We start from the raw sequence: 13,458 nt of genomic DNA on the forward strand, positions 1-13,458 counted from the left end.
CCAGACAGAGCCACAAACAGTCTTTCCTTAACACAAACACACAGAGTAATATCTCTTACACCTATCCTCTACACTGAATATCAGTTGTACTGAAGCACCTGATATGTACCTAAGTCAACGATTAAATGCACACAACAATTTTTTTTTCAGCCAGCTGAATAACACTAATATGCCCAATCACCCTACTGGAGAACTATAAGGACCTAGAAATTCAACCATACAGGTACTGGTTTGTTGGGTAGGTATTAGGTTTTCACTTTTGGGATTTGAATTGGATTTGGATTTTTGATTTTTTGTTTGTTTGCCTGTTTGTTTTCAAATCTTAAATTTGCTGCACATAGTAACCTTACACTGTTTCTGCTCTTCTGCGCTTCTGTTTCGAAAGCACTTTGAAAGGCGTTGTTTCGGATTTAGAGCCTATTATTATTATGAGCGTTCAGTGGTTCACACAGAATTGGATTCTAGAATTCGGGGTCTGATCCAGACCGCCCCTACTTCCCAACAGATCAACAAACTTTATGTTGCTGCCATTACACAAGTTAGACTCAGTGCTGAGGGACCATCTCCTGAGCAGCTCTCTTCCTGGCAAACATTCAGCTCAATGTCTGCCCAGTTAGCACAAGCTGCAGCAGTTAACATCCCATACTGAGCCGTTGCCCAGTCCCAACAATCTCACACCACAACAGCTCAATTCTGTCATTAAACCCGACGCTAACCAGCGTTTGCAGTGTGATGCTGACAGATAGCTCTGTCACTGAGTGTATGCAGGCTGGCTCTCACAAACTGTCCCTGCGTGGAGCTTGCACAGCAGTAGTCTCCTAACGGCAAGGAGAGTTTAATTAACCGAAAGGCACATGTTGCGCCACCATGCTGTACATTTCTAGCTCACCAGGGAGTGTGCACCCCATGAAGGCTGAGTCCTTGCAGCGGCCCAGGTTTGACGGCCCTTTGCTGCATGTGATTCCTCTTCTCACCCTTTCTCCCTTTCCTGTCATGTTTCCTGTCGAGCTGTCCTATAATAAAGCCAAAAAAAAAAAACCTTAAAAAAAATAAATAAAAAAATGTAAAACAAACGGTCTGGCTGAGTCCCTTTTGAGAGATGTTTGTACTGTATATTCTCTGTTGATTTCTACCAAAGCTCTGGAGCCCAGGTTGAAGGTAGAGCCTAATGAAGGTCGATGTGTTTAAAATGACACAATTTCTGTTGATCACATTCGATAGTCTTGAAAGTAGCAAAGCTATAAAAAGAAAAGATCAATCAAATTTTTAAACTGAGGTTGCACAGATGAAACAACGGGGAAGAAAATCAACTGGTCTTCAGTCTGCGGCTGTTATGCCATTCTCTGCAGTAACGAACCCACTGTGTTACTGGAAGCAGGTGTTCAGTATCTTATTCTGTACCAGCACTGTGTGCAGGTCTTCAAAATAAATAAATGATCAATTTTTGTGACTTTTCCTTTTGTCGTGGTACTGAGGTATTGAGTATGATTGTTTTGTATAGAAGTTTAAAAATTCTGATCTGAAATAAACAAGCTGATAAATCTTCAAACAGTCAATGATACTATGAATGCAACTTTTCATTAGCACACTATAATTTACAACTTTAATGATGTAACTTAAAATCCAAAAGATTAAATGTATAAAAAAACAGAAGCTGATCGTATATTGCTCCACTTCACATCCATATATACTGTGAATAAATCTGTAGTACACGGACATATTAGCTGCCTGACTGGAAATAGATCACGCAAAACAGTAAAAATTAAAAATAGCAGACCTACGTAAATGGATGTAAAAGACGGAGGAGGTTGAGCGAGCACACACTAACACACACTATCCAGTCCGGAACATGCTCTTCGCCAGTGTGTGAGTATGTTGAAATGAGCGCATTTCATTTCCTGTGAAATATTTCCTCTAACAGGGCAGAGACCACAGAGTACAGGGACAGGGTGAATCTTGATCTCTGATCTTACGCAGTTCCCATTTCTGAATTGAGGAACTCAACACGATGAATTACAGTCTGATTGGTCTTCACCCGTCATCGGAGAGTTACTCATAAACTAAATGCACACACACAGTTAAAAAAATTACAGTTGAACACACACACACACGAACACACACACACACACACACAAACAAGCAGCATCTTTGGCCAGACACAGTTTTCACCTCAGCATTTTGGTCCAGAGAAGCCCTTAATCAGCCTCGTGTGTTGGCTGTATGTATGTGTGTGGGTGGAGGCTTTAAGAGAGGACATCAAGAGAGGCTCAAGTGTTAAACGCTGATACTGAGAGTGAGAAAACTCGAATAACACACACACAAACAGTTCCGCATCTTGGCTCTTGCTCAAAGCCGGGCAGCTGAGAACTGCACAGTCTGTAGCTGCTAAATAGTTTTTTGATTAAGACTGATTAAGTGAAGAAGCTTCTGCAATAATAAAGGCACGATAAGATAAATCGTGTCACATAATTTCCCTATCACTAAAATTTAATGTAGATCTTACTTGTGCAATATTTCTAAAGTGATAAAAACAGGGAACGTTGAGATTTTGTTGCAACAGGCTTGATTTTGACATCCATTTGTTTCGTTTTTTCAAACCAAACAACCAATACTGTTGAGAAGCCAGCATGCTAAACCAAATGGGTTTAACTGGTGGGTACAAAACCAATTTCAGACACGTTCAGGCAGATTAATGGGACATTTTCACCTGAGGAAGCCCATTGTGGGTTGGACTGGGTAATGTTTAAAAAAAATGACAATACCAGTAACCTTAAGGTGATACTGATATCAGCAGTACTTCATTTGATACACGTAATGTGAAAGAAGTGGTGTGTAGTATGGCCATACCTTTAAAAATTTTGTTTGTATCTCTGCACGCTGAACTGCAAACTCCGTCCAGACTGTATGGGTTGTAGCTGCTGTTGCAGGAGTGTGAGCTCTCTACCGAGGACAGTTGTGAGTCTGCCTGGCTGCACTCACACAGTGACAGGGCTAACTGTTAGCATCACAGAGCTAATGGTTTTTGATGGAATAGTTTCAATGTTGGGGTTAAATTTGTTGGGAGAAGAGTGGCTCCCAGCGTTGCATCTAACCTGTGTAACTACAGCAACAGAAAGTTTGCTGATCCAGTGGGGAGTTGGGATGGTCCAAGATCATATCCCCGATACAAAAAGGATTGAATGCAGGTATCACTGGGGATGCACTTGAACTGGAGACGTTTGGTACTGGGTTATTATGGTCACTACTAGGAGTGGGCGATGTGGCCTTAAAATAAAATCACGACACTTCAGGGTATTTTAGCGATTTGTTCTTGACGATATGACAAATTAGTAAAAAAATGAATATTAATTCAAGAACATATAATTGCAACAAAATAAGTGATCTAGTTTTACAGCTTCCTTCAAATATTAAAACTAGTAAAAACTAAACAAAAATGTTTGTAAACAACAACAGTAACTCAGAGTGAGATTCAGATTCTGTATACAATATTAATAATTCAACAAAATAAAATCTACCACAAATTACACATACAAAAAATGTACCCTGGGATCCATATATATATATCAACAGGCGATTTCCCTCTCTTTCAGCAAAATCCTAAATGACTGAGTTGTTTTTTTCCACCTGGACCTTTATGCTCTGCCATTTTTCTTTCATCACGGTGTAACCTGTGACAGGCTGATATGATACCAGAACTATCGCACATTCACATTTATGTAGTTTTTCGCCGAGCCGAGAGTGTCAGGTAGGTTCGTGTTACCAAAGATTTATGAAAAAAATCACTTGAGGACAGAGAGAGGAGAGGGAGAGGTGCTGTGCTGCTGCCAGAGGAGCCGCTGAATGAGTTCCCTCTGAGCGGTAACTCGCTAAAAGAGTCGGAGAAGTCCGCGGCTGTTCATAAAACATTTAGGACGCCATAGTTTATTTCACATTACTGAAGCAGCTCCTATTTTTGGAACCTCTGCGGAGTCAGTAAAAATTTTGCTTTCAGCCATGCTTGCTGTTGCCATGGTAGTGGTATGACGCCATAATGTCAACAAATCGAAATATTGCACATATCACGATATGAATTTTCATACGATATTAAAAATTATACAGGTAGTATCATGAAAACGATATGGCACACTGCTAGTCACTACCTTGAAAGGTATGGATTATTGGTACCGAGCCCTAAATGTGGGTGATGAACACCACAGAATGAGTTGTGGGTAGTCCTACGTCTTATTGACTCCACTTCAGAGTGTTCACAGTCAGCATCACTTTCCACAGAGGCACAAGGAGCAGAACAGTCTTTGAAATCTAGGGTTACACAGGTGGGCAGAGATACAATCTTTAGCAGTGGAGTTAATATATTTCTTGTTCATCTCTGCCTGTTCCTGGGTTTAGAGTTTAGGTTAAAGTTCAGGATAAAATGCAAGGAATAATAGCTGGGCTAAACACAACCTGGAAATGCAGAGAGAAAAAATGATACAGATCTTTTAATCTGTTGGTAAGATGGCATGGTTTCAAAAATATCAGCGTGTTACTTAAACTGCTGAAACAAACAAGAATTTTCCCCTGAACTCATAAAATTACAGAAAACTGTAGGTGCTTCATAAATCCTGCATAGTCAGTGTGTCTGTTCATCAACTGCTGACTCCCTTCCCTCGGCTTTTATTTCATTTTCTGCAGTTTTCCGACGCGCATTTTGCTTTCAATTCATTTCTCCTCTCCAAACTCTCCCTTTCTGTTCATCTCTCCACTCTCTCCATCCTTCTCTGCGCTCCCTCCCTCCCACTCAGAAAGCTGCCAATAACAGGGTCTCTGTGCTGCCTTCACAATGGGGCATTTTGTTGCCTGGGCAAGTACACACACACACACACACACACACACACAAACACTAACAAGAAGGAGGGAAATGCGCGGTTGGGGCCCACTGGCTGAGTCTGGTCACACTCTCTAAAACAAGTGCTCACCTAATAACATTGTGGATGCAATGCTGGAGGGGGCCAGGGGCCTCAGATATTGTGTTTCAGGCCTCATATCCCCTTTCAATTTTACACACAAACAGATAGCCAGGATGTTCCATTTTCTCAGTTGGTGCTGATCAGTGCCGGCTGACGTCAGGTTCAACTCTGCTTAATGCCAGTAACCTCTCAAGTGAAGTATGTCTATTTTGGACTGAATATACATTCAGTGATTTTTTTTAGGTGTTGAAGAAAACATCGACATTTGAGTTTATGGCACTGAATCGATTCTCAATTTTTAATTTTTTATTTCCTTCATCTGTTTATCCAAAGGAGGTTCATGAAAACCCTTTTATTTTATGTTTTAGTGATACAGGCAAATGTGCTCAGATTGCAAAACTAGTGCTATGATGTTGGATGTTAAAGGAACTTCAAGAATTACAAATACAGATCACACTGTTCTGATTGCATTAAAAAGTAAACTTTTAAATGATGTAAAATAATGTGAAACGAGAGTTCACAGTTAAAAAAAAAAAATCATCACCACGTTTACAGTATTGCAATATATTTATCCTAACCCTACACTGTGATACGTTATCATGTCAACAGATTCTTCCCAATACGCAGCCTTTCAGTTTTCTAAGCCAGTGTGACAAAATGAAAAAAAGGATATCTAACAAACTTTGCACATCAATGACACCAAACACACATGACCTGCCTCGTCTCCCTCTCTCTTTGCATATGCAACACATACACTAGCATGCAGCGTGCAGTTATGTCACAGGGCTAAAAAAAATATTGCTCATGTCTTTCACATTTTCTTTACTACGCTACGGACCATGACGAGTGACAACTGTGCACTTTATTCTGATTCCACCGCCAGAGTCTTTGCATACTAAATCAAATCATGGCTGAACTGAGCTAGGATGTGGGTACAGTAACACAGCCTGGGTATGGTGCATGTAATATTAGCCTAAATACACTTTGTCTTTGAAAGGTTAACATAATAATAATGTTGTAAATTCTCACTGCTCTGAAGTAATGAGATTATTATCTTGTTAATTTAGAAAAACAAGCAGTTTTTTTTTCTAAAGTGAATGAACTTCGCTTCCACAGAAGACAAATGTCTTCGGTGTTTGCAAAACCCCTTCGCTCTGACTGCCTCTAGTTAACTTGCCACTGCTGAATGGTATGTAACTTCTAAGAGGTATCAGCTGTGGAGGTTTAATGCTAGCCATGGATAAATGAAAATATGTCACGAGATGCAAGGCACAAAATGTGTATTAGTGCTGCTTCCCATAGCACAGCTTGTCATACCAACCATTAGTATCTATGATTGCACAGAAGTAGCCTGCATGTACCAAAAACCCCACACATAAAACATTTTGATCAGAGTGATTTGCTACTGGCACAGATAACAATGTTTAAACATTTCATATTTCATTTTGAGGTGTTGGGTAAGCAAAATCAAGAATATTAGTCATAAATGTTAACATAATATTTCGATCAACAGACAAGTAATGACTTCATCGATTGCAGAAATACATTATGGTGTAAATGGAAATTACAACGACCGCAGTGTGCCTGACTTTGGTTAAATTGCGCAAACCATGGAAACGCAATAACACCAACGTTTTTCCCCAGGTCATACACACTCAGAGTATTACACACTGCACTACTGTCACCTTGTAAATTCTATGAGATAATGACTGAAATTTCGACATGGAATTAAGTCAAATACTTCATGCTGATATTCTGGATAACTTTATCTAACACTTAACACATTTTTATTTGCAAAGGATACCAAATGTGATGATATGTAACCTCCTTGGACATTGGTCAGCTGTCACCCCTCTACTGTGTGGTCTTGGGAAATTCTCCAAAACAAGTGAGAATTTGCCTTTAACCCATTTCTCACAATGGTAATGTCAAAGGAGATGTGTTTAGGTTATCTGCAACAATGATGTAGGATAAATCCCAACAGACCAGGAATGTGGAAAATCCAAAACCTCTGTTCTGAGTGACCGCCACAAAAAATACCATTGTAGAAGAAGAGCGAAGAAAGTCCTCTTTCTCTGTCACAGTCCCACAAATTAGTTTGTAACATTGGCTTATTCCTATATCAGTTTCTTTACATAAAAAGTGTCATAGGTTAACAAGAGAGCACATCTACAGCTGGAGCCCAGAACCACAGGTAGGGGTGCAAACACCCAATATAGCAATATTCTGTGATTGACACACTGGCACCAACATCATGACGTGTTACAAAGGCACAGGAGTATCCTTCTTTCAGTACACATTTAGACAATGTACAACTGAAAAGGTAAGGGGAACAGCATCATTTCCTAACGTGCAACAGATGCACAAAAACACAATGTGAGCTCTGTGGTGAGATAAGCTTTTGTCTTTCACCTTGTATGAAACTCTGACTGTGGTTCAGCACTGCTTCGACTGCCACACTGACCTGCGTCTATTAATACTATTAACACTGTAGTGAAATTATGTGGGGGGAAATACATACACATATTATCATAACATGTAGAGCATGAAAGATTTTTGGGTCATAACTTTTGGCTACATTGTTAGCAAAAAAGTGCCTGTTTATTAGAGCTAGAATGACATGTTAGCCGGGCTGCTCAATTGGTTGATATTAACTAACCACAGATACATCTGTAGGCCAGTGCTTGACAGGAAATGTCAGTACAGCATTGTCAAACCTGTTTGATACATATAGAAACAATATCTCCATTACATATTGCATCCACCAGAGAGCACAAACAAGTTTATTTATTAACTATAAAAAGTCATACTCATTATATATCTTAGCCAAAAGCATTAAAAAAATCAAAATTAGGACATCTTGGTGGCTGGGTAGTTTAAACACGTAACACATATCATAACCCCAACATTCCCAGTTTGATTCAGACAGCTTTCTTTGTTACTTATCATCTTCCTCTCTCTTCGTGCGTTTCCTATTTAGTTCTAATGTCTCAAATAGGGCTGTAACTAACGGTTATTTTCATTGTTGACTAATCTGTCGATTATTTCTTCGATTAGTTGACTACTCATTTTATCGAAAAAATGTGTTAAAATGTTGAAAATGATGTTCTGTCTCTCCCAAACCCCAAAATTATGTCATCTAATGTCATTAATGGTTTTAGTTCACTGTCATGGGAGAGTGTGTAAAGCTGCCAATATTTGAACGTAAGAAGCTGCAATAAGAGTAGTTCGGGGTACTTTTACAGTACTTTACTATGAAAAATGACTCAAACCGATTAGTCGACTACTGAAATAGTCATCGATTATTTTAATAGTCGATTAGTCATCCATTAGTTGACTAATTGTTGCAGTCTCAAAGCTAACATGCAAAAAAAAAATTGAGGGACCAAGGTCAAAAATGTTTGATCGTGACATCAATTCATTAAAAAAACATCAACAACAACAAAAAAACACTAATATTGACTGACAAACCCAGTCACCAGGATAACATTGATCAGCATTGATTGTAAGTTTCTGAAAACTACAAGTATGTAACGGTACTATTTAGCGGCCACATTAAAACTTCACATTAACATTGCAACAATGCTGTGATTGACATGTGGTTATGTTTCGGCACTTCTTCTATGTTTAGGAAAGATCACGTTCCGGATTAAAATACCACTTTTGGTGCCACAATCTTGACTGTAAATGCGGCTATCTGCCTCTAAAAAAAACACAGTTTTGGTGCCACAGTTGCCACCGGAGATACCACGTCACTTGAAAACCCACTTTTGGTGCAACAATTGCACATTGTTGTTTTTTTTTGTTTGTTTGTTTGTCTCAATCAGTGGTCTGCTGTTTCGCCATCATGCCTCAATGTCATTGCTATGCAACATCCCCTCCACCTCCCAATGACAAAGTCAGCTTCTAAATGTAATCAGAACCACGTCACTTTAGAAACAATGTTATGTTATGTATGAAATGTACACATGTAACCTATTTGTGGTTTGCAGAAACAAACAATGTCAACATTTTCTTCTGGCGACTAAGCTGGGAAGATACATGGAAATCAGATAACTGCATCTGTCTGTCTCAAAAATTCAGTATCAGACAGCTGGGCTCTGCTAGTTACACATGCAGCAGACGCAGAGCAAATTAACATTAATTTGAAGCCACCAGATGAATCTATGTCCAAAATTCAATGCTTAACAGTTAAACAGCAACATCACTGGACAAGTCAGACACAGTGAGTCGCTGTTTGCTCCGTTGCTGCTAGATAATTTTTAATATACTTCACTGTTTGATTAGTAGGGGTAGCTGGGTCACCACTATAGAGAAAGTTTCCTCAGACCCTCTGATTCCTATCAAGGTGTTGACCCTGTAAGGATTACTGAGAAACATGCACACACGCTTACACACACACACACACACACACAGGGGACATGACTCACAAACCCACCACCAGACACGCTGCTGCTTTCAGCCCACTTTCAATTAGATCTGAATAGTGACTCAGTCCTGCCAGTAAAGAAATGCATCTGAACAATGTCCTCTAGTGAACAAGCCTGTGAGTGTGTGAGCACATTTGCCTCGAACTCTTCAGGGTGTAACATTTCACAGGGAGGTTTCCCATGGTAACCCACCTCAAACTACCGACCACATGGAACCTACGGGTCCCTTAATGAGACCGAAGCCATCAGCCTGTGACACAAAAAAATGTTTGAAGTATGAGTATGAAGTTCTGCGGGTCATGATGTTTTCCTCCCGTGGCGGTGGATGTCAGCTGATGCTGAACAAGCGGTGCATACCACAGACTTACAACAGAATAGGTTTGTGTTTCTCTCCTCTGTCCATTCCCTTACTGACTGTTTTCGCTGGTCATGTTGCACCAATTCCTGATGAATTTGTGTCTTTCTCCTGCATAGACAGCACAGTCTTATGAGAAGACCATCGTTACAGCGGTGAAAAACTCCTCTAAGGACAGCTTTGGAAACATCACCTCATCATGACATCACTTTGATTGAAAAATTGTGCACTTAAATCCAACAAAATGTTGTTGAATTACATGGGAAATACAGAGAGGTGCTTTGAATATTTAGTCTACACTTTAGTCTCTCTATTCAGCAGCTCCACAAACCTTCAACAAAAACTGGAAATGACATCTTTCATGAATGAAAGATTTATAGCAGGACTGTTTTAGACTCAATGCATTTGTTTTAGCTAGATGTACCAAAAAGTGTGTATGCCTCACAACAGTAAGGTACATGCACTCACAACTGAGTGGAAAAGGTTAAAGAAACAAATTATTTCTTTACTTTTAAAAAATTAAACCAGTTCCTCCACGTCAAGCTAATCTCATTTCACAGGAAACTCATCACCAAATGACGTGTTCTCTTCCCTGTCCTGTAAGTCCTGTGGATGAATTTAATGTCATTTTAGTCACAGCCTCCAGTTATCATGTCTTGCACAACTGGGTTCTTCATTTAGCCTGTTTGACGACACAGTGAGACTGCTCAACGTGCCCTCTGAACCAGTGGGATACTCCTTCTCTCACCTCATTAAGGAGTGATTCAGAAGCGAGTAATCTCATGTGAGTGTATGAGACATAGGCAGAGGGAACAGAGGGACGGAGAGAGAGAAAGAAAAGTGGTAGACGAAGCAGGAATGAGGAAAGACAGAGACGGGCGCAGACAAAACCTGCAGCTGCAACTTTATGTCAATAAGTGATAAATAATCCAGAGCGTACATCAAGGTTGTGAATCTGGCTCGACTCAGCATAGTGTGCCTTGGTAGACACAAAAATTGTTGAGGGGTAGTGAGATACTTATCTGAGTTTTGATAAACAACATCCTGTACCACTACATTACGTGGCTCTCAATGTGCATTCAAAAAGCCAAAACTAGACAGTCGCAGCCTGTCAGTTTCACAGTTTCCACTACAGCGCACAACAGGGTCAGTAGGGCCATGCTGTTTGATAGCCACGGTATGTGGATCGTTTTTTGTGTTGCTTTAAAAAGCTTTTTAAAAAGATACACAGGTTATATGATCATTGCCGTAAATGTATGAGCAGTGTCCTAGCAAGTCCTATGCCCTGCTCTACTTCTCTAATGCAGATTCATTAACTACTGCAAATTTTAGCAATCGTCAGACAGCAGAAGAACATCTGTTTAACCACTGCAGTCATCATTTTCATGGTTCGGGAGCTCTGACTCTGTGAGAACTGTGCACAAATTATTGTATTCACCACTTTTAAGGGTCTGCTGAGCAAGTCAGTCATGCAAAATGTCCTCTATTCCAAGGCCTATAGCCCACATGCAAAAAGCATTCCCCTGCGACTGTACTTATCACACAGCACATTAGCACAGAAAAGGAAAACCTATCACACGTTCCACTTAATACCTTATCTGATAGCATATTCAAACAGTTTCACTATTGATCACATCTTATCACCTTTTTAAAAAATCCCACAGTGTGCAGGGGGGAAAAAAGCAGAAATAAGGTCTTAAAAAAACCTGAGCAGCAAAGTGGGTTTGTGTAATCTCTTGTGGTGGCAGGCTGTGGGGCAACCTTGGAAAATAAAGTGTAAAAATCCCCACTCTTGGTCTAAAAATGCTCAGCCTGGATGACCACCTGTCACAAGTCCACCTGCTAACGTATGCACAAATCATGACGAGAAAGGCTTATAGGAAGCTGTATTCCCACATGCTGGGACCAGATGACTCCATCTATATATAAATTTAGTAAAAACTGCACGCATGCACCCAGCTTAAAAATAATGAATTCCACTGGGGATAAACAACCTCGTCATAGGCTGTCCCATTTCCTCCGCTTTGACCACAGAAAGAAAAGAGCAGCCTGAAAAACAACCAAGCAACTAACAAGTTACCATTAACCAGTTAAAGGGTAGGAATTAATCATTAATGTGTAAGCAGCTGAAGCAGAACTGGACTCAGCAGTTCAGCTTTTCACAAACAAATGTGGAATTTCTTGTAGCTAAACTGGTTAAAGTTATTTCCACCACAGTGTAGCACAGACAACACATTTTCTGTTTGAGCCACTTCAATGTTTGTTGCGTTTAAGTGCTGTTAAGTTAGCGTCTATATCAGCTGTTGTGGAAAAGTTTGTATTTAGACAAAAAAGGAAAAGATAAAAGCTTAAATTCTTGTCATTTACTCACCTTTCCAAGTCTTTATAGCTGTTCAACCCCACTTAAATACATAGGCGTTTTGTTTTTCGGGTGAAATTAGTGGCCGCAGCGGCGACGCCGAATAGCGGATAACATTTTTCACACGAAACTAAAGCAGTAGCAGAACTCACACACAGCGAGTGTTAAGCATGAGTGCAGGAAGCAATCCATTTCCGGTTTTGTATTTCAAAATAAACACCCAGATTGGTGTTTAATGATGCAGCCTTTTATTTTTACGTATAGGAAGTGGTTATTTCCGGTGTGTCTATGGATAATTATGGCAAACTTGACGCAGCAAAAATTGCAAAAACTTCCGTACGGCCGTCATGTGACCACTGAAAAAGAGTGGACAGCCCAGTTTGTTTTCATGCAAATGCACTTTAACCACATAGCATCCCACTCACCTCCCACCAGCAAACATTAAAGCTAACGAAAAAAGGCACTATCTGTAAAGAATATACACTTATTGCACATTATAAATCTTTATATTAGAAAATACTGCAAAAAATAACACACAACATGATTTAAGTTACTATTGAGGCACACAAAACACACACTATACTTACCTTATTTTCCTTGGGGAGCAATAGTGTTAGCTAACTAATTTTATAAAAGTACAAAATTAATTAGTAATGACTACAAAACATGTTTTTGTTGGATTTAAATCATCAGATATTGACTGACATACATTTAATCACAAAATAAACAACAACAAAGAAACTGTGGCACATCAGCCAAAATGAGAGGCGACTATTTAATTGCATAGGTTCCCCTCCACTCGAGCAGGTGGTATGATAAGATATAATCTCCTCAGCACCGTGCCCACAATCCCCAAACAGTTATTTGTAAGGAGGTGGCGGTGATGTGGCATTCAGACATCAGACAGGCTGCTGATTTGTTAGTTGTAGGCTCCCATAGGAACCAGAAGAGGGCAACCACTCACCATCATGACACTAAGCCTCATAGATGGAGATAGAATTTCAAAAGACATCATGTTTAATAAAAAAAGGCATAAAATAATAAATGGAAAACAGCATTTATAGTAGAAAGAGAATGTTGCATGTCAGTAGACCTTCAGTTATTAAAGAGGATTCCTTTGATTGGTTTTCAGCCACAGTGAAGAGTCAGAAAGATGAAAGGGACAGAGCGAGGGAGGCTGGCGTGGAATAAAAAGTCACAAGCTAAACCAAATTGAAACCCATAACTTCACAGTCACACTGTATATCATGAGTGCAAACATTAAACTTTTACTGATGAAATATATCCCACTTCTGAGTTTACATGAATTAAAAAGGTCACATTTGTCATATGGTTTCAGATGTTTTAGTGAGCTAAAGGAGAAATATG

The 13,458-nt window shown here is 39.7% G+C and overlaps 1 protein-coding gene across 3 annotated transcripts in view; it reads right to left on the bottom strand.

Moving 5' to 3' along the window:
* Positions 1 to 12,235, bottom strand: part of LOC126401870 (arf-GAP with Rho-GAP domain, ANK repeat and PH domain-containing protein 1-like) — a 68,042-nt gene extending 55,807 nt beyond the window's left edge. For all 3 annotated transcript variants that reach the window (XM_050063415.1, XM_050063424.1, XM_050063408.1), the window contains exon 1: positions 12,103 to 12,235. The gene's annotated coding sequence lies outside the window, so the exon portion shown is untranslated. The remainder of the gene's footprint in view (positions 1 to 12,102) is intronic.
* Positions 12,236 to 13,458: the final 1,223 nt, after the last annotated feature.

Source organism: Epinephelus moara, chromosome 2 (assembly GCF_006386435.1).
Source record: "Epinephelus moara isolate mb chromosome 2, YSFRI_EMoa_1.0, whole genome shotgun sequence".
Taxonomy (NCBI): domain Eukaryota; kingdom Metazoa; phylum Chordata; class Actinopteri; order Perciformes; family Serranidae; genus Epinephelus; species Epinephelus moara.